The sequence below is a fragment of the Martes martes genome (genome assembly GCF_963455335.1).
Source record: "Martes martes genome assembly, chromosome: 10".
Lineage (NCBI taxonomy): Eukaryota > Metazoa > Chordata > Mammalia > Carnivora > Mustelidae > Martes > Martes martes.
Genome location: NC_137898.1, coordinates 46211144 through 46231522, shown reverse-complemented (window position 1 = coordinate 46231522; position 20379 = coordinate 46211144).

Genomic DNA, 20379 nt, shown 5'->3' with positions numbered 1-20379 from the left:
GCATTGGGAGAGCTCTTCAGAGCTTAACACAGAAATGATTTTTACCACCTTTCCGTTTGCCCTCCTGGTACCTTATGGTTATGATTATCCAACAGCAGGCATAGCCCTGGTTTAACCTTTCATTTTTTACTGCCTATGAATGCAGTATATCCTCATGTATCATTTTATCTTTGAGATTAGGCATTAGGTTGTCTTCTCTCAGATCCTCGCTCTCCTTCATTTTGGTCAAGCATGAGTGCACATAATGGAATGTATAAGGGCACAAATTTGTGTTGGCTGCATTGCTCTCTGCTGGAAGAACATCGTGGGGTGAGCTCCCAGGGCTAGGCTAGGGCCCCAACTGCCTAAGGACTGGCAGGAGCCCAGAAGACACTCAGCGAATGCTACCCCTCAAAATGAATCCTGGAGCATGACTTTTTTCATAGTCTTTGAAAGAGAGACTGAAAGAGACTCTTACACTTTTTGTTATTGAATATTTATTTTAAATTCATGTTTCTTTTCCTTTAGTTCTAATTATTTTACCTGAATATCAACTCTGGGCCGATTTTCCAGGCTCTATAGTATTCTTTCAATATGTGACTTCAAGTTGCCTTTTATTTCACAATGGTTTTCTTCAGTGATTATTTCTTTATATTTGTTCTGTTCTCTTCAGCAGCTTTGGCTTTCTTCCTCAGGAATTTACACACAAATACACACACACACACACAGACACTTTGCTGAAGTTCTGTGTCAATTGCTCTAAAATCCTTTTTCATTTCTTTCATATTTTTAAGTTAAAATTTTCCTCCTTCCCATTTTCTCTTTCTCTTTATGTACTGCCCTGGTATTTATTAATTTAACATATTGCTTCAAGTTTAGTTTCCATTTCTACAATATTATTTCTTTTATTTCTCACACTTTCCTTAGTTTTCTTTCTACTTATTTATTTGTGTTTGTTTTATTAACATACGGTGCATTATTTGCCCCAAGGGTACAGATCTGTGAATCATCAATCTTACACAATTCACAGCACTCACCATAGCACATACCCTCCTCAATGTCCATAACCTAGACACCCTATCCCTGCCTCCCACCCCCCAGCAACCCTGTTTGTTTTGTGAGATTAAGAGTCTCTTTTGGTTTGTGTCCCTCCCAATCCCATCTTGTTGCGTTTTTTCCTTCCCTACCCCCAACAACACCCCGCCCTGCCTCTCAAATTCCTCATATCAGAGAGATCATATGATAATTGTCTTTCTCTGATTGACTCATTTCGCTCGGCATAATACCCTCTAGTTCCATCCACATCATTGCAAATGGCAAGACTGTATTTCTTTTGATGGCTGCAGAGTATTCCATTGTATATATACACCACATCTTCTTTATTCATTCATCTGTGGATGGACATCTAGGCTCTTTCCATAGTTTGGCTATTGTGGACATTGCTGCTATAAACATTGGGGTGCATGTGTCTCTCCAGATCACTACATTCATATCTTTAGGGTAAATACCCTGTTGTACAATCGCTAGGTCGTAGGGTAGTTCTGTTTTCAACTTTTTAAGGAACCTCCATACTGTTTTCCAGAGTGGCTGCACCAGCTTGCATTCCCACCAACAGTGTAGGAGGGTTCCCCTTTCTCCGCATCCTTGCCAGCATCTGTCTTTTTCTGACTTGTTAATTTTATTCATTCTGACTGGTGTGAGGTGGTATCTCATTGTGGCTTTGATTTTTATTTTCCTGATGCCAAGTGATATGGAGCACTTTTCATGTGTTTGCTGACCATCTTTTCCTTGTTTTTCTAAGGTTCATTTTCAAATCTTCATGTTTTCTTTTCTCTGATCGTCTTCTTTCTGAGTCATTTTGATTCCAACTTAAGTTGTCCTTTCATAACCTCTATTATTTTCTTAACTTGTTTGAGCTTGTTGATTTAAAATATTAGAATATAGTTTTCCTTTATTTTATCATGTCTTTCTGGTGTGTTTACATTACTTGAAAGAATGTTATCCTGCTTCTAATTTCCCTTTTTTTCTGATAATAATCTTTTTTTTTTTTTTTTTTTTTTTTTTTTTTTTATTTATTTATTTATTTTTTTTTTTTTAAATTTTTTATTTATTTTCAGCGTAACAGTATTCATTGTTTTTTCACCACACCCAGTGCTCCATGCAATCTGTGCCCTCCCTAATACCCACCACCTGGTTCCCCCCCCCTCCCACCTCGCCCCTTCAAAACCCTCAGGTTGTTTTTCAGAGTCCATAGTCTCTCATGGTTCACCTCCCCTTCCAATTTCCCTCAACTCCCTTCTCCTCTCCATCTACCCTTGTCCTCTATATTATTTGATATGCTCCACCAATAAGTGAAACCATATGATACTTGACTTTCTCTGTTTGACTTATTTCACTCAGCATAATCTCTTCCAGTCCTGTCCATGTTGCTACAAAAGTTGGGTATTCGTCCTTTCTGATGGAGGCATAATACTCCATAGTGTATATGGACCACATCTTCCTTATCCATTCATCCGTTGAAGGGCATCTTGGTTCTTTCCACAGTTTGGCGACCGTGGCCATTGCTGCTATAAACATTGGGGTACAGATGGCCCTTCTTTTCACTACATCTGTATCTTTGGGGTAAATACCCAGCAGTGCAATTGCAGGGTCATAGGGAAGCTCTATTTTTAATTTCCTGAGGAATCTCCACACTGTTCTCCAAAGTGGCTGCACCAGTTTGCATTCCCACCAACAGTGTAAGAGGGTTCCCCTTTCTCCACATCCTCTCCAACACACGTTGTTTCCTGTCTTGCTAATTTTGGCCATTCTAACTGGTGTAAGGTGGTATCTCAATGTGGTTTTGATTTGAATCTCCCTGATGGCTAGTGATGATGAACATTTTTTCATGTGTCTGGTAGCCATTTGTATGTCTTCATTGGAGAAGTGTCTGTTCATATCTTCTGCCCATTTTTTAATATGATTATCTGTTTTGTGTGTGTTGAGTTTGAGGAGTTCTTTATAGATCCTGGATATCAACCTTTTATCTGTACTGTCATTTGCAAATATCTTCTCCCATTCCGTGGGTTGCCTCTTTGTTTTGATGACTGTTTCTTTTGCTGTGCAGAAGCTTTTTATCTTGATGAAGTCCCAGAAGTTCATCTTTGCCTTTATTTCCTTCACCTTTGGAGACATATCTTGAAAGAAGTTGCTATGGCTGATATCAAAGAGGTTACTCCCTATGTTCTCCTCGAGGATTCTGATGGATTCCTGTCTCACGTTGAGGTCTTTTATCCATTTCGAGTTTATCTTTGTGTACGGTGTAAGAGAATGGTCAAGTTTCATTCTTCTACATATAGCTGTCCAGTTTTCCCAGCACCATTTATTGAAGAGACTGTCTTTTTTCCACTGGATATTTTTTCCTGTTTTGTCAAAGATTATTTGACCATAGAGTTGAGGGTCCATATCTGGGCTCTCTACTCTGTTCCACTGGTCCATGTGTCTGTTTTTATGCCAGTACCATGCTGTCTTGGTGATCACAGCTTTGTAGTAAAGCTTGAAATCAGGTAATGTGATGCCACCAGTTTTATTTTTGTTTTTCAACATTTCCTTAGCAATTCGGGGTCTCTTCTGATTCCATACAAATTTTAGTATTATTTGCTCCAGCTCTTTGAAAAATACTGGTGGAATTTTGATTGGAATGGCATTAAAAGTATAGATTGCTCTGGGCAGTATAGACATTTTAACGATGTTTATTCTTCCCATCCAAGAGCATGGAATGGTCTTCCATCTTTTTGTGTCTTCTTCAATTTCTTTTAGGAGTGTTCTGTAGTTCCTCGAGTACAGATCTTTAACCTCTTTGGTTAGGTTTATTCCGAGGTATCTTATGGTTTTTGGTGCTATAGTAAATGGAATCGATTCTCTAATTTGCCTTTCTGAATTTTCATTGTTAGTGTATAAGAAAGCCACTGATTTCTGGACATTGACTTTGTATCCTGCTACATTACTGAATTGCTGTATGAGTTCTAGTAGTTTGGAGGTGGAGTCTTTTGGGTTTTCCATATAAAGAATCATGTCATCTGCGAAGAGAGAGAGTTTGACTTCTTCCTTGCCAATTTGGATACCTTTTATTTCTCTTTGTTGTCTGATTGCTGTTGCTAGGACTTCTAATACTATGTTGAACAAGAGTGGTGAGAGTGGGCATCCTTGTCGTGTTCCTGATCTCAATGGGAAGGCTGCAAGCTTTTTCCCATTGAGGATGATATTTGCTGTGGGTTTTTCATAGATAGATTTGATGAAGTTCAGGAATGTTCCCTCTATCCCTATACTTTGAAGCGTTTTAATCAGGAACGGATGCTGGATTTTGTCAAAAGCTTTTTCTGCATCAATGGAGAGGATCATGTGGTTCTTCTCTCTTCTCTTATTGATTTGTTCTATCACATTGATTGATTTGCGAATGTTGAACCATCCTTGTAACCCAGGGATGAATCCTACCTGGTCATGGTGGATAATCTTTTTAATGTGCTGTTGGATCCTGTTTGCTAGGATCTTGTTGAGAATCTTAGCATCCATATTCATCAGTGATATCGGTCTGAAATTCTCCTTTTTGGTAGGGTCTTTGCCTGGTTTGGGGATCAGGGTGATGGTGGCTTCATAAAAAGAGTCTGGAAGTTTTCCTTCTGCTTCAATTTTTTGAAACAGCTTCAGGAGAATAGGTATTATTTCTTCTTTGAAAGTTTGATAGAATTCCCCAGGGAATCCGTCAGGTCCTGGGCTCTTGTTTTTTGGGAGGTTTTTGATCACTGCTTCAATCTCGTTACTAGATATCGGTCTATTCAGGTTGTCAATTTCTTCCTGGTTCAATTTTGGGAGTTTATAGTTTTCCAGGAATGCATCCATTTCATCTAGGTTGCTTAGCTTATTGGCATATAACTGTTGATAATAGCTTCTGATGATTGTTTCTACTTCCTTGGTGTTAGTTGTGATCTCTCCCTTTTCATTCATAATTTTATTAATTTGGGCTTTCTCTCTTTTCTTTTGGATTAGTGTGGCCAATGGTTTATCGATCTTATTGATTCTTTCAAAAAACCAGCTTCTAGTTTCGTTGATACGTTCTACTGTATCTCTGGTTTCTACCTCGTTGATCTCTGCTCTAATCTTGATTATTTCCCTTCTTACGTGTGGAGTTGGTTTGATTTGTTGTTGATTCTCCAGTTCTTTAAGGTGTAGAGACAGCTGGTGTATTCTGGATTTTTCAATTTTTTTGAGGGAGGCTTGGATGGCTATGAATTTCCCCCTTAGGACCGCCTTTGCTGTATCCCATAGGTTTTGGAGTGAAGTGTCTTCGTTCTCATTGGTTTCCATAAATTGTTTAAGTTCTTCTTTGATCTCCTGGTTGATCCAAGCATTCTTAAGCAAGGTGGTCTTTAGCTTCCAGGTATTTGAGTTCCTTCTGAACTTTTCCTTGTGATTGAGCTCCAGTTTCAAAGCATTGTGATCTGAGAATATGCAGGGAATCATCTCAGTCTTTTGGTATCGGTTGAGCCCTGATTTGTGACCCAGTATGTGGTCTATTCTGGAGAAGGTTCCATGTGCACTTGAGAAGAATGAGTATTCTGTTGTTTTAGGGTGGAATGTTCTGTATATATCTATGAGGTCCATCTGGTCCAATGTGTCATTCAATGCTCTTATTTCTTTATTGATTTTCTGCTTCGATGATCTGTCTATTTCTGAGAGAGGCGTGTTAAGATCTCCTACTATTAATGTATTCATATCAATATGACTCTTTATCTTGATTAATAGTTTTCTTATGTAATTGGCTGCTCCCATATTGGGGGCATAGATATTTACAATTGTTAGATCATCTTGGTGGATAGTCCCTTTAAGAATGATGTAGTGTCCTTCTGTATCCCTGACTACCGTCTTTAGTTTAAAATCTAATTTATCTGATATGAGAATCGCTACCCCGGCCTTCTTTTGAGGCCCATTGGCGTGAAAGATGCTTCTCCATCCCTTCACTTTCAGTCTAGGTGTATCTTTAGGTTCAAAATGGGTCTCTTGTAGACAACATATGGATGGGTCCTGTCGTTTTATCCAATCTGCAACCCTGTGTCGTTTTATGGGTGCATTTAGGCCATTCACATTGAGAGTGATTATTGAGAGATACGTTTTTATTGACATTGTGTTATCTTTGAAGTCTTTCTTTCTGTCGATTGTCTCTATATTTCTGTTCAATGCTATTCTTAGGATTTTTCCTCTTTTATAGAACCCCCTTTAATATTTCCTGCAGTGTCGGCTTGGTGGTTGCATAGTCTTTCAAGCCTTGCCGGTCTTGGAAACTCTTTATCTCTCCATCCATTTTGAATGTCAGTCTTGCTGGATAAAGTATTCTTGGCTGCATGTTCTTCTCATTTAGTGCCCTGAATATATCTTGCCAGCCCTTTCTGGCTTGCCAGGTCTCTGTGGACAGGTCTGACGTTATTCTGATGGGCTTTCCTCTGTATGTAAGGAGGTTCTTTGTCCTAGCGGCTTTCAAGAGATTGTATCTACAATTATGATTCCTCAATTTTACTATGAGGTGCCTGGATGTTTTTTTTGAATTTATAATCTTGGGGGGGGACCTTTCTACTTCTAGTACATGAACACTTGTTCCATTCGCAAGGTTGGGAAAATTTTCATGAAAAATTTGTTCCACTATATCTTCTAGACTTCTTTCTTTCTCCTCCCCTTCAGGGATTCCAATAATTCTGACGTTGGAACGTTTCATGGCATCATTTATTTCCCTGATTCTGTTTTCGTGGCTTCTAAGCTGTTTGTTCCAGGCTTCCTCCTGATCCTTTCTCTCTATTTGTTTGTCCTCCAGATCACTAATTCTATCTTCTGTCTCAGTTACCCTAGCTTTTAGAGAATTTAGATTAGATTGGAACTCATTGAGAGCGTTGTGAACCTCATCCCTGGTGGCCTTCAGCTCTGCCCTAACATTATGAACCTCCTCTCTGGTCGCTTTCAATTCTGCCCTAATCAATTCTGTTTGGTCATCCATAGCTTTCTCCAACCTAGCTATTGCCTGGATAATTGTTAGCCTGAATTCTCTTTCTGACATATTGTCTATGTTGATAGCCGTTAGCTCTGTTGCAGAAGGCCCATCCTCTGTATTTTTCTTCTGTTGGGGATTCCTCCTCCTAGTCATTTTGGTGAGAGATGACTGGACAGATGTAGCTGGGTGTATTGACCGTGGTGCAGTCAAGGTGCACCCTGGAACGCTTCTGAGCACTCAGGATTCCCCACCCAAATGAGAGAAAAAAGAAAAGAAAAAGAAAAAAGAGGGAGAGAGAGAGACAGGAAAAAAAGGGAAGATAAAAGTGAAGGTTCAGCCCAAATGGGCCCCAGGGTAAGGTTTATGACGTATACAAACAAAAACAGACAAACAAAAAGACTGATAAAAGTATATGACGAGAGAAAATATATATATATATAAGCAAAAAAAAGGAGGAGCCTCGTCAAGAAGAACCCCAAGTATAAGATTTATATACTATCCAGACAAACATAAATACACAGAGACACTGGCTGAAGAAAAAGATGGGAGCATGGTTATAGATTCTCGGTGTGGGCGAGGAAGGTTATTTTGATTCTTCCTGGATGTATCTTGATATCTTTGTTAAAGGACTCAACTTTCCTAAGAAAAAGGGGGATTAAAAATTGGTTCACCTATAGGGGTAGCATTGCTTGGAGAAAGGGGGTTACCTTGAAGTTTAACTCTATATGACTATTAGAAAATAAAAATAAAAAAGGAATAAACTGGACTAAACTAAATTAAAAAATTTTTTAAAAATTAAGAAAATAGAAAAGCAAAAGAAAAACACATGTGTATGTATCAAAAAAATTCAGGTTAGAAGTTTATCATGGAATTTGATGTACTGGACATCTCACTGTGATGGTAAATAGGTTAAAAAATTATCTATATAAAAAAAGAAAAAAAAATGAACCAGAATAGTGGGAAAGAATTAAAAATAAAAGTTGTATCTATGAAGTAGTGGTGGTTGTTCTCTTGTAGTCTTTTTTTTTTTTTTTTTCCTGATTTGTTTTCTGGGGGAGGGGGCTGCCACGTGGGTTTTCAGTCAATGATGTTCCCTGAGTTAAGTCCTCCCGACCCCCTCAAGGGGGTGGGCTCTGAGAAAAACGTTTTTTTCAGGTTTTTGTTCTCTGGAGGTTTTTATGTTTGTTCACTTCTTTTCTCTCGCCTTGACAGCTTTTGATGGTTTTGGGAGGTTTAGAGGAAAGAAAACTGCACCCCAACCTCCCTCTCAGAGAGAAGCCTCAGTCTGCTCCCCTGCAGGTGCTGCAGCCGCTGGGCCGCTGGCAGAGCAGGTTCTGAGTCGCGGTCCCTGGGGACGCAGGATCTCCTGCTTGTACGCAAAACCAAGGCAGCTGTGGCTGTCTGGGCAGCTCCAGACCGCCAGAGAGGTTCCAAGCAGCAATCGCACACTGAGATTTTCCCGCTGGCTGGGGCTGAGAGCTCAGGGCTTGCGCGCACCTCTCCCAGGGGATTTTTTGGGGCGCGGCGCCTCCAGCTCTATCGGCTCTATCGCCGCGTGGGTCTATCACCGCGTGGGTCCCAGAACACCAGGCTGGGCGTTCGTGCACCTCTCTCAGGGGAGGTTGAGGCACGCACGCATCTCCAGTAAGGTGCGCGTTCTGCCGTCTGGTGTGGCTCCCAGTCCCTCACGGGAGCCGGACTCCACCCGTTCTCGGGCGCACTGGCGGCTCCGGGACAAAGACCAGGTTTCTCCGCCGCACTCTCCGGCTCAGCGCCAGGGGATGCTGCCCTGGGTCTGGGGACTTAAGCCCCTATCCCTATCCGCCCCGATTCCCACAATTTCCCCGCGCGAGTCTTTGCTCTTTTGAGTGCTTTCAACAAGACTCCAAGTTAATGCTGGTCCCCAGATGCCGGGCACTCTCGTATTGGGGTATTATTTTCCAGTCGGTCGCCTCTGGTGGCTCCCTCCCCCTTTTGTTTATCTTCCGATATCAGTCCGACGTTCCCACTCCACTTTACCTGCCCACTGGCGTCTTCTGGCCCCCGTAGAGATCCAGACGTGTATAATTCTGATCTCAGGCTGATTTCATGGGTGATCGGAGTTCTTTGGTAGGTAATCAGCTCACTTTAGGGTGCAGGTTGAAAAGGCGCCTCCTCCTACTTCCCCGCCATCTTGTCTCTCTCCTGATAATAATCTTTTTAAAAAGATTTTATTTTTAAATAATCTCTACCCTCAATATGGGGCTTGAACTCACAACCTGAGATCAAGTGTCACATGTTCTACCAACTGAGCCAGTCAGGCACCCCTTTTTTATTTGTCCTGGTTCCCATTGATAATAATTTTTAATGTGCTCAGCTGCTTTTCTTTCTTATTGCTAATATTTCAGTGAGATGGGTGTTTTGTACTAGAAGGAAACCAGAATAGTTTTCCTAGCTTCCAGATTCTAGAGCTCCCTTTTCTCTCATTTATTTGAATTGTTGAAAAATACTGTACTTTGTGAAATGTGCTGTCTCCTTCAGCCTCTTCTTCCCTTCACCCCTATTGTTCCTGCTTAATATAGGGACTCTGTCCTATAAGTGAGACTTGGGTCCAGAATCAAGATCGCCCCAGTACCTTCTGACTTAATGAAATCCCCTTGCACTCACCTGCAGACTGTAGTCTACAAAATCCTCTTAGTATGGACTGCTGTTCTCTGGGAGACTCTTTCTGCAATGCATATAAAGACAAAAGATTTCTAGTCGTATCCAAATCACACATAATGAATAAGGGAAAAAAAAGCTTACCCAATAGAAACTGTGCAAAGGTTACCCACAGGCAATCTATAGAGGAGGAAACCTGAATGTCAACTAAACCTATGAAAGGTGCTTCATCTCACCAGTAATTGGAAATGCTAATTAAAACATGAAAATGGAGTTTCATCTGGTTCAGCACTAAGGACATTACAAGTTAATATAATAATTACAAAAGAGAAAAGAAGAATCAAATTGTGGCTCCCATTAAAGAACAACCATCACCTCATAGGTATTCTGAAAAAAAGAAAGGGAAAAAAATCTGATAAGAAGAAGAAATTGTATCTCTAGTTCTCTATGGCCTCTGTGTATTTGCTTACACTTCCCACATCCCAGAATATTCTCTATTTACCTCTTTATCTAACTAATTCCTACTCATCTCTCAGGTCTTACCTTAATTGTCATCTCTTTCAGGAAAACATCTGATTCTCCTTCAGTCTAAGATAAATGCTCCTGTTTTGTCTGTCCTTGGTATTTTATACTTTCTTTACTATAGCATTTTCCAAACATGGCTGTGGTGTGGTTTTATGTGCACCTTGCTACGGTGCTGAGTTATTCAGACTTTAATTGAGGTGTTACTGTGAAGGTAGTTTATAGATGCAATTAGCATCTACAGTCAGTTGACCTTAAGTAGATTTTTCTCTGATAATAGACTCACAGTCAGGGTGGGTCTATTCCAAGTAGTTGAAAAGCTTTAAGAGCAGAAACAAAGTTTCCCTGCAGAATAAGAAATTTCACTTATGAAATGCAGTGTCACTGATGGGGTCCGTGATCAAAGGAGCGAGACTGATACAAAGCGGAAGGTCAAGCAAAGCTTTATTTCCTGCCAGCACCGAGAATCAAACCGACTGGCTGGGGCCATCTCTTTCGGAGGGAGCGACCCCGCCCAGCTTCACAGACTAGCTTTTTTATAGAGCAAAGGCCATGTGGTTGATCCTGGCCAATGCGAATGTCTCCACCTGACCTGACTTGTCCTTGCATTCTGGGCTCTGTTATCCCCACCTGACCTGACCCGTCCTTGTATTTGGGCTCTATTATCTCCACCTGCCTGACCCGTCCTTGTATTTGGGCTCTGTTATCAGGGACTGGTCGACCATATTTTACTGGTTTTCCAGACTTGCTTTTAAGTAAGTTCCTCGGGGGCGGAGGGGGGGGGGCAAGGTAAGTTTAAGTTTTACTGCACAAACAACAAAATGTCTGTTTAACCGAGATGGAGTCGCTCTGTCTAAGTAGGCAGAATAAAAGCTCCCGACTGGAGAACTCTGTATAGTGTATTGGGGGGCGGTGGCGGGGAACCAGCAATGGAAGAGCTGGTTAGTAGGATGCAAATGCACGTGGGCACAGAGGAAAGGAAGGTGAGCTGAACAAGGGACAGGGCTCAGAGTGGTGGATCCCAGGCTCAGTGCATCCTAGAGGCTGCACACAGACAGCGTCTGCTCAGACCCAGTCTGGGACTTTGGGGCTCAGCTTGGCCTTGAGCTTTGGCCATAGGCTTTCTACCTGGAGGTGCAGGGCTGAACTGGTCAGGGCAAGTTGGCAGAGACTGAGTGGCATGGAGGTTGGGCTCTGCCTCTTGGGCCTCTTGTAGGTGACTGTTCTCAGGTGCCACATCTTTTCACAGAAATGATTTCCACTCCAGGACTCGAGGTTTTAAACTGAAGAACCCTGTGAAATCATTTGTAAATATATGTGTCCTGGGACTGCACTTTTCTGATGAGCGATCCAACCATACCTTTCACCAGTGCAGTGGGGACTGCAGCATGGGTAAGAAATGACTGTTCTAGTGGCCAATTTCATGGCCACCTCACTTTGTAGGCTCAGGACTTTCCCTCTGCCTGCCCTGTGTGCCTTAAGCCTTCCAAATCAACATTCATTCCTCACTCTGAGATCTTTGGTGGCTACAAACATGGGCTGGTGGTGTGTGACAGTAATTAGGGTGTGTACCCGGAGGGTGCTAGGGTGACTTCCAGCAATTTCAAGCTTTAGTTTAATTGTCAGTCTCTCCAGATGTGGAGGGACTGAGATGAATTCATCCCTCAGGCATTCTTTGAACTTGTAAGAAGTAGCTGTGGTGAGCTAGAGGACAAGGTTAAAAAAAAAAAAAGGTCTTCTTTTTGGGCACTCAGCACCATGTCTGGCATGGGCACTCAGCCAATATTTGTGGAATGAGTGGAAATGAATCCATTCTGGCAAATTCAGCAGTCAGTCTCACAACTACTACCACAATTCTTATTTTGGGCTAGAAAATCCAGACTCAGGTAAGGCAACATTATGTGTGGCTTCAGAAATGTTGAGTACAAGAAATTTCAGACAGATTCCTCCCAGAGTCAGTTTCCTGATAGAACTTTCCGTAATGAGACAAGGAAATAAAGGTTACCCCATGGGTTCTTTGTAAAATCTAGGTTTTTCTAGTGTGAAATACAAAAGACATTCTCCTCTGAGCCCAACCATGATTTACTAAGTTAGAACTCAGAGTGTGCCCATTGCTTAGATTTTGTCCAGCTGTCCCTGAAACGTCTCCAATCTTAAGACTACATCGTGCATGAACTAATAGAATTAGTCAAGGAATATACTGATTTAAAAATATCCACCTGATTATTTTATTTCACAACTTTATGATCTTATTTTATAACTTTAAAGCTGGAATCAGTGTCAGTTGGAAATAATCTAATTTAAATAAACAATTTTACAATAAGCTGATAAACTCTAACTGTAATGTGTATTTCCATTCTTTTAAATAAGTTTTCAGTGCTTTCTGATTTATGATATAATATATTACATATATATCCTCTTATATATAAGAAATTATGATTTATCAGAGTGTGCCAGTGTCTTGTGTCCAGTTGAAAATTGTTATATGAATTTCTATGCATTTATAAGGGTCTCAACTACAGAGTTGCTCCTTGAATTCTACACAATTTGGGTATGATAGAGACTCAACTATAACACCAAAGCCACAAGAATAACAACTGCAGTAGCAAAAGCAACATCACCACAAATTCATTCGCTTTTGCCTGGGGGAGATTCCGAGCTGTCCAACTACCTGGAGAATCTCAACTGAAAGCTGATTGGACTGCATTCTACATATAAGTTGTTCAGAAGACATAGTAACAAGTAAAAGGCTGAAGGGACTAAAACCAACAACAACAACAACTCTTACACAATCCCTAAGAGAGGTGAGAACCTAAGGGCAAATTGCTGTCATCAAGAATGGAGAGGCATACAGGTAATTACAGAGAAAGACACTGACACTGTCAGACTTCAACCTGACACCACTGCTGGGGTGGAAAACTGGAACTGTCACTGATGACTTGCTGGGAGCTCAGTGTAGACAGCTCTGAGCATTAGAAATTCCTGGGGCCCTCGGTCATACCCCACTTGCCCCCAGTTGTGAGTTTTTCTTCCAGGAGTAGGACCAGATTCTCACAGTAAAACATGGGAGAACAATCCCCTGGTACCTCCAGAAGTAGGAGGAGAAAAGGCACCATTTTGAAATACATCAGAGCCTTCTGTTTTTCTTAATAGGCCTGCCTCAGGAGAAACTAGTTAGAACAAATCAAGTCAGAACCTGATTTGCTGGGGCATATTCAGAGCCTATGTGGCCTGGGAGAAGGGAAGTTCCCAACTGTATTCAGTTCTAGCCTCCCCCAGTGGGAGAAAGGAAATAGACAACTTCAACCCACTCTAGCCACCTCTACCACCTAAGGGGAAAGAAGAAAATAGAAACATTGGTGAGGTTCACAGTCTGGAGGCATAGGCTCACTAAAAGCCCAAGAGTGTAGAATGCTTCCCCTCCCCTACACCTCACCACCACATTACTAAAGGTTTATTTGCAGTTCCTTTCATCTGGTACATCATGTCTGCCTATCAAGAAGTCATACTAAGTGGTAAGAAACACATATACAGAGTAAGTGTAAGAAGCAGATGTGGCAGAGATGTTGGAGTTATCAGACAGGGAATTTAAAACAACCATGATTAATATGCTAAGGGCTGTGACGGATAAAGTAGATGGTATACAGGAACAGATGGACAATGTGAAGAGAGAGATGGAGATCCTAAGAAAGAAGCAAAAAAAAAAAACAAAAATGCTAAATATCAAAAGCACCACAACCAAGGGCACCTGGATGGCTCAGTGGGTTGAAGCCTCTGCCTTCAGCTCAGGTCATGATCTCAGGGTCCTGGGATCAAGCCCCACATCGGGCTCTCTGCTCAGCAGGGAGCCTGCTTCCCTTCCTCTCTCTGCCTGCCTCTCTGTCTACTTGTAATCTCTGTCAAATAAGTAAATAAAATCTTTAAAAAAACCCACCATAACGGAAATGAAGAATGTTTTTGAAGGGCATATTAGTAGGCTGGACATAGCTGAGGAAAGAATCTATGAGCTTGAGGATTTCTCAATGGAATCCTCCAAAACTAAAAAGCAAAGAGAACATAGACTGAAAAAACAGAATAGCCAAGTACTGTGGGGCAACACAAGAGGTCTAACATATACATAATGGGAATATCCAAAGAGAAGAAAGGAACAGAAGAAATATTTGAAACAATGATGGTTAAGAATTTTTCCAAATTAATATCAGACACTCCATGATACTCTAGTGATGAATACATGTCAGTAGACATTTGTCCAACCCTATAGCATATACAATAGCCACAGTGAACCTAAAGTAAAATATGAACTTTGGGTGAATGTCAATGTAGGTTCATCAGTCATACCAAACTTATCATCCTAGTGGGAGATGTTGATGGTGGGGTATGTCCTTCAATGCATTTGTGAGTGCAAAGGGAATACGGAAAAATTCTTCACCTTTTCTCAATTTTGCTGTGAATTTAAAATGTTTCCAAAAAATTAAATTCTTAAAAAACTTGATTGTATTATGAAAAGAAGGTTAGAAACTAAAGATTTCCATCAGTGATTTTACTGCTAAACATGGGAAGAGATACAGGGCTTTTGAATCATTTTCCTAAAACATGTTTAGAGTTCGATGATGCTCTTACTAGGGGAAGTAGGGCAGAACTGGCTGCCAAAGAGGCAGGTTTGAACTTTGGCGGGGATTTTTTTTTTAAGATTTTATTTATTTATTTGAGAGAGGGAGAGAGATGGAGGGAGAGACAGGGAATGAGCAAGGGGAGGGACAGAGGGAGAGGGACAGAGGGAGAAAGCAGACTCTTCCCTGAGCAGAGAGACTGACGGTGAGGGGGCAGTGGGGGCTCTCAATTCTAGGACTCTGGGATCATGACCTGAGTGAAAGACAGATACTTAACAGACTAAGCCACCCAGGGGCCCCCTGGTGGGGATTTTGCTGAGACCTTTAAATGGGTAGATCTCTGTAAACATTGGAAGAAGAGGATAAAATGTTTTGTTAACAATCTAGATATAAAATTATCTGTAAGAGGTTGCATGTGCAGTTACTATGAAAAATTATATACAAAACAAAGCAAAACAATATATAAATACTAAAACTACCATCAGTTCAGTTCCAGCTGTGTACCAGGCACTGTGTACTCATTATCTCTCATAGTCTCAAAAGTCTAATAAAATGGATATTATTTCTGTTTTATGGGCATGGTGATAGTAAGAGTATTTGGCTAGACTTAATTATATTTTCTAATTACTACTGAGGCTCTGAGATACCTGAACATGGCTTATCTCTCTGGTCATATCTGGTAAGAGGTCTGGTCCCTGGCACTGACTTAGAAGAAGACATGGGTATGTCTGTCTGCTTCAGGGCTGATGTGATTTGTAGTGAGTGGCTCAATGACAAGGCATAAATCATTTAAAATTCCTGGAAGACCATTTGGGAGATTGACAATTTTGTAGCAGGAAAATAAATGTTGGTGCTGCCTTTTAAGATAAGTAAATTGCTAAAGAATAAAACCAAAATCAATTCATAACAACCTTCATAAAATAAAAATTTAAGATGCTTCAGTGTTAAAACACAACTTTAAATGATTAAACTTTTTCTATTTTGCATTATTAATTGTTTAATCTTTTCTGAAATTATGGTTAATTCTGTAGAGTGTTTCACTTAGCCTGGGAAAGCAGTCAGGGAAAGTGTTGTGGAAAAAATTTGGGGAGTAAGGGAGTAGAGCTCTAATTCCTACCCGTACATGAAGGGTGTGACTTTGAGAAAATTGCTGAGGCCCTTATTTCCACATTTGTAACATAAATATACTGGACTGAGAGATTCAGAAATTCTGATATTCTACAAATGTGCTTTAAACTTTATGCCATCTTCAAAAGATGTTTTACAATACCAGGTCACTCAATATTTGACTTCTTCTGCATAGTATCTAGGACAATCTCTCCACCTCAAGGTCCTTAATGAAATCTCATCTTCAGAGTCCTTTCTGCTAAGTTACATGTTCAGAGTTCCTAAAGATGAGGGTGAGGACATCTCTGGGTGTGAGGGGATGGGTATAACCCTAACCCTACCACAATAAGAAAATGCTGGACTGATAGGCAAGGACTATTAGTGTTGGAAGTTTGGAGAAAGAGGCTGCTGTGGGCCAGAGCAGAAAGTAGAAATAGAGGAGAAGTTACAGAGTCCCTGATAAGGGTATGGAGCAGGGAGTGAGGAGACAAGACAACTCCTCTTTATATCAGGTGCTGTCCTCTATGTCTCTTCTGCTGGAAAGTGAGCCCTCCTGAATATGGCCTGTATGGCTGTCTGCATTACCACCCCCCCCCCACCAAGGAAGGACATGTCCAGAAGTCAGGAAATCTCAGCTGAAGAGTCCAAGATGGCAGAGGAGTAGAAGGCCTTAATTTCATCTGGTCCCAGGAATTCAGCTAGTTATCAAACCATTCTGAACACCTAGGAACTCAATAGGAGATTGAAGAGAGGAAGAGCAGTAGTTCTAGGAACAGAAAATCGACCACTTTCTAGAAGGTAGTATGTGCGGAGAAGTGAATCCGAAGCGATGGGAAGATAAAACACGGGGGGAGGAGCCAGCTCCTGGCAAATGGTGGAGCTGTGGAGCACAAAATCAGAACTTTTAGAAGTCTGCTACACTGAGGGATGTCACTCCAGAGGCTAAACAGGCTGAAGCCCTTGTGAGGACAGCGTGGCCTCAGGTCCCACAGGGTCACAGAAAGAGTGGGGGTGTCTGAGTGTGGCAGAGCTCCCGGATATCAGAGCAGGGAAGCTGGCTGCAGAGATGGAGCCCAGGACTGTGCTCTCAGGTGGGGGTTATGTTAAACTGTGATCCATGGCACAGTCGGCCACACCTTCAAGTGACTCACCTCACTTGAAGGTGAGTCAAGGAAGACTCACCTTCCTTCCCAGAAAGAAGCTGTGTGGGAGATGTAAGGGCCTATTTAGCCAGAGCAGCTCCATCTTGGTTGAACAGTCATTTTGTTGTTTATGCAGTAAAACTTAAACTGACCCTGCCCACCCCCCTCCCGAGAGGAACTTACTTAGAAGCTAGTCCGGGAAACCAGTAGAATGTGGTTGACCAGTCCCTGATAACAGAGCCGAAATATAAGGGCGAGTCAGATCAGGTGGTGATAACAGAGCCCGAATGCAGGGATGAGTCAGGGATGAGTTGGGTTGGGTGGAGACATCCAATCAGTGGAGCGCACATACTCTCTCCCCAGTTACCAAGGAGTGTGGGCCCTGCCTTTTGGGTTCCAATTCTGACCAAGGTGATAGGCTAGTTCACATAGCTACTATGGGGTGAACTGTAATTCAATTGGCCACCCATGTGTGACCTAGCATGACTGTGCAGCTTTCTCTGTGTGTTGCAATCTCATTGGCCACCTGTGTGTAGCCAGGCTCAACCTCATGGCCTTTACTCTATAAAAGTTAGTCTGTAAGGTGGGGAGGGGTCCCCCTCTCTGTAAGAAGCGGCCCCAAATGGTCAGTTTGATTCTCGATGCTTGTCGCAAAATAAAGCTTTGCTTGACCTTCACTTTGTATCAGTCTCGCTCCTTTGACCACGGACCTATCAGGAGCACTGGCAGGAATCTGCTGAGTTTGGAGACTCCAAACAGGGCCATGCACCAGAGAGAGAAACACTTGGTCACAGGCCAGGTGAGCATGGAGTGTGGCCAGAGACCAGGGAGACAGGAGTGATTAACTGATTTTCTCTGAGGGCACACTGAGGAGTGGGTCCCCAAGCTCTTGTCTCCTCCAGGCTGGAGATTGGGAGGCCGCCATTTTCATTCCTGTCCTCCAGAGCTCTATGGAAAGCATTCAGGAAACAAAAGCTCCCAAGAGCAAACCCGAACAGATTGCTTAGCCTGGCCCCTGGCAAGAGTGGTGCAATTCTGCCCTGGGCAAAGACATCCGAGATTCACTGCAATAGATGGCTCCCTAAGAAGATCAGCCTGAAAGTCCAGCCAAGACCAAGTTTGCTGATTAATGAGGCCTGGAAAACTCCCAGTATTAGGGGAATACAATACATAGAATTCTTGTTTCTTCCCCCATGATTCTTTAGTCTTCCAACCTTAATTATTAAATTTTCTTTATTTTTGTTAATTTTTAAATTAAAATAATTTTTTCTTTCATTTTTCAACCAACTTGTCAATTCTTTTTAAAAAATCTTTTTTTAATTTTCATTTTTATAGTCATATTCTATCCCTTTATTGTATTTAACCTTATTTTTTTGTATATATATATATATATATATATATATATATATATATATATGTTTTTACTTCTTTGAAATTTTGGGAGGCAGTTTCCTCTAACAGATCAAAATACACCCAAAATCAGTGTATGGCTCTGTTCTATTCACCCGCCTGATCATATTCTCTCTTTTTTTCCTCATTTTATTTATTTTTGTTTTCTTAAAATCATTTTTAATTTTCACCTTTACACTCACATTCTATCTTCTCAATGTATTTAATTTTATTTTTGTATATATAAGTTTTCCTTTCTTTACAATTTTGAGACCAAAGTACATTCAGGAGACGGTGTATTGTGTTGTTCTGTTCACCTGTCTGTTTATATCCTTTCCTTTTGTTTTTGTTATTCTTGTTTTCTCTTTTGTTTTTTTTTTGTTTTTCTTTTATTTCCCTTTTACAGTTACAGTATATCCCATTAATTTTATTTTAGTGCATATACAATTTTTTTCTTTCTTTACAATTTGGGATCTAGTTTTCTAAAAAACAGACCAAAATACACAGAATCCAGCATATTGCTCTATTCTGCTCACCTGTCTGATTATATTCTTTTTCTCCCACTCTTGGTTTCAGGTCTCTTCTGATTTGTTTGGTTTATACTTCTCTTGGATTCTTGTTGTCCCTTTAGTATTTTGTTCTCTTGTTTATCTGTTCCTCTCAGGACAGAATGACAAGACAGAAAAACTCACCTCAAAAAAGAGAATAAGAGGTAGTACTGACTGCCAAAGACCTAATCAATATGGACATTAATAAGATGTTGGAAATAGAGTTCAGAATAATGATTATAAAGATACTAGCTGGGCTTGAAAAAAGCATAGAAGACACTAGGGAATCCCTTTCTGGAGAAATAAGATCACTAAAATCTAACCAAGTCAAAATTAAAAAGGTATTAATGAGGTGCAATAAAAAATGGAGGCTCTAACTGCTAGGATACATGAAGCAGAGGAGAGAATTAGTGATACAGAAGACAAAATGATGGAGAACAAAGAAGCTGAGAAAAAGAGAGACAAAAAACTACTGGATCATGAGGGGAACATTTGAGAGATCAGTGATATCATAAAGTGAAACAATATTAGAATAATTGGGATCCCAGAGGAGAAGAAAGAGAGAGATGGGGCAGAAGTTATATTGCAGCAAATTATAGCTGAGAAGTTCCCTAGTGTAGGGAAGGAAACAGACATCAAAATCCAGGAGGCAGAGAGGACCACCCCCCCCTCAAAATCAATAAAAATAGGCCAACACCTTGAAACACTAACAGTAAAGCTTGTAAATTTCAGAAACAAAGAGAAAATCCTGAAACCAGCTCAGGACAAGAGGTCCTTAATCTACGAGGTAGAAACATAAGGCTGGCAACATACTTATCCACAGAGACCTGGCAGGCCAGAAAGAACTGGCATGATCTATTCGGGGTGCTAAATAAGAAAAGTATGCAGCCCAGAATACTTTATCCAAAAAGGATGTCATTCAGAATAGTAGGAGAAGTTAAAGAACATTTAAAGAAGAAGTAATACCTATTGTTCTGAAGCTGTGTCAAAAAGTTGAAATGGAAGGAAAACTTCCAAACTCTTTTTATGAGGCCAGCATTACCTTGATCCCAAACCAGACAAAGACCCCATTAAAAAGGAGAACTACAGACCAATATCCCTGATGAACATGGATGGAAAAATTCTCACCAAAGTACTAGCCAATAGGATCCAACAGTACATTAAAAGGATTATTCACCACAACCAAGTGGGATTCATTCCTGGGCTGCAAGTGTCATTCCATATCCACAAATCAATCAATGTGATACACTACATTAATAAAAGAAAGGACAAGAACCATATGATCCTCTCAAAGATGCAGAAAAAACATTTGACAAAGTACAGCATCCTTTCTTGATTAAAACTCTTCACAGTGTAGAGGTAGAGGTTATATACCTCGATATCATCAAACTCATCTATGAAAAACCCATAGCGAATATCATTCTCAA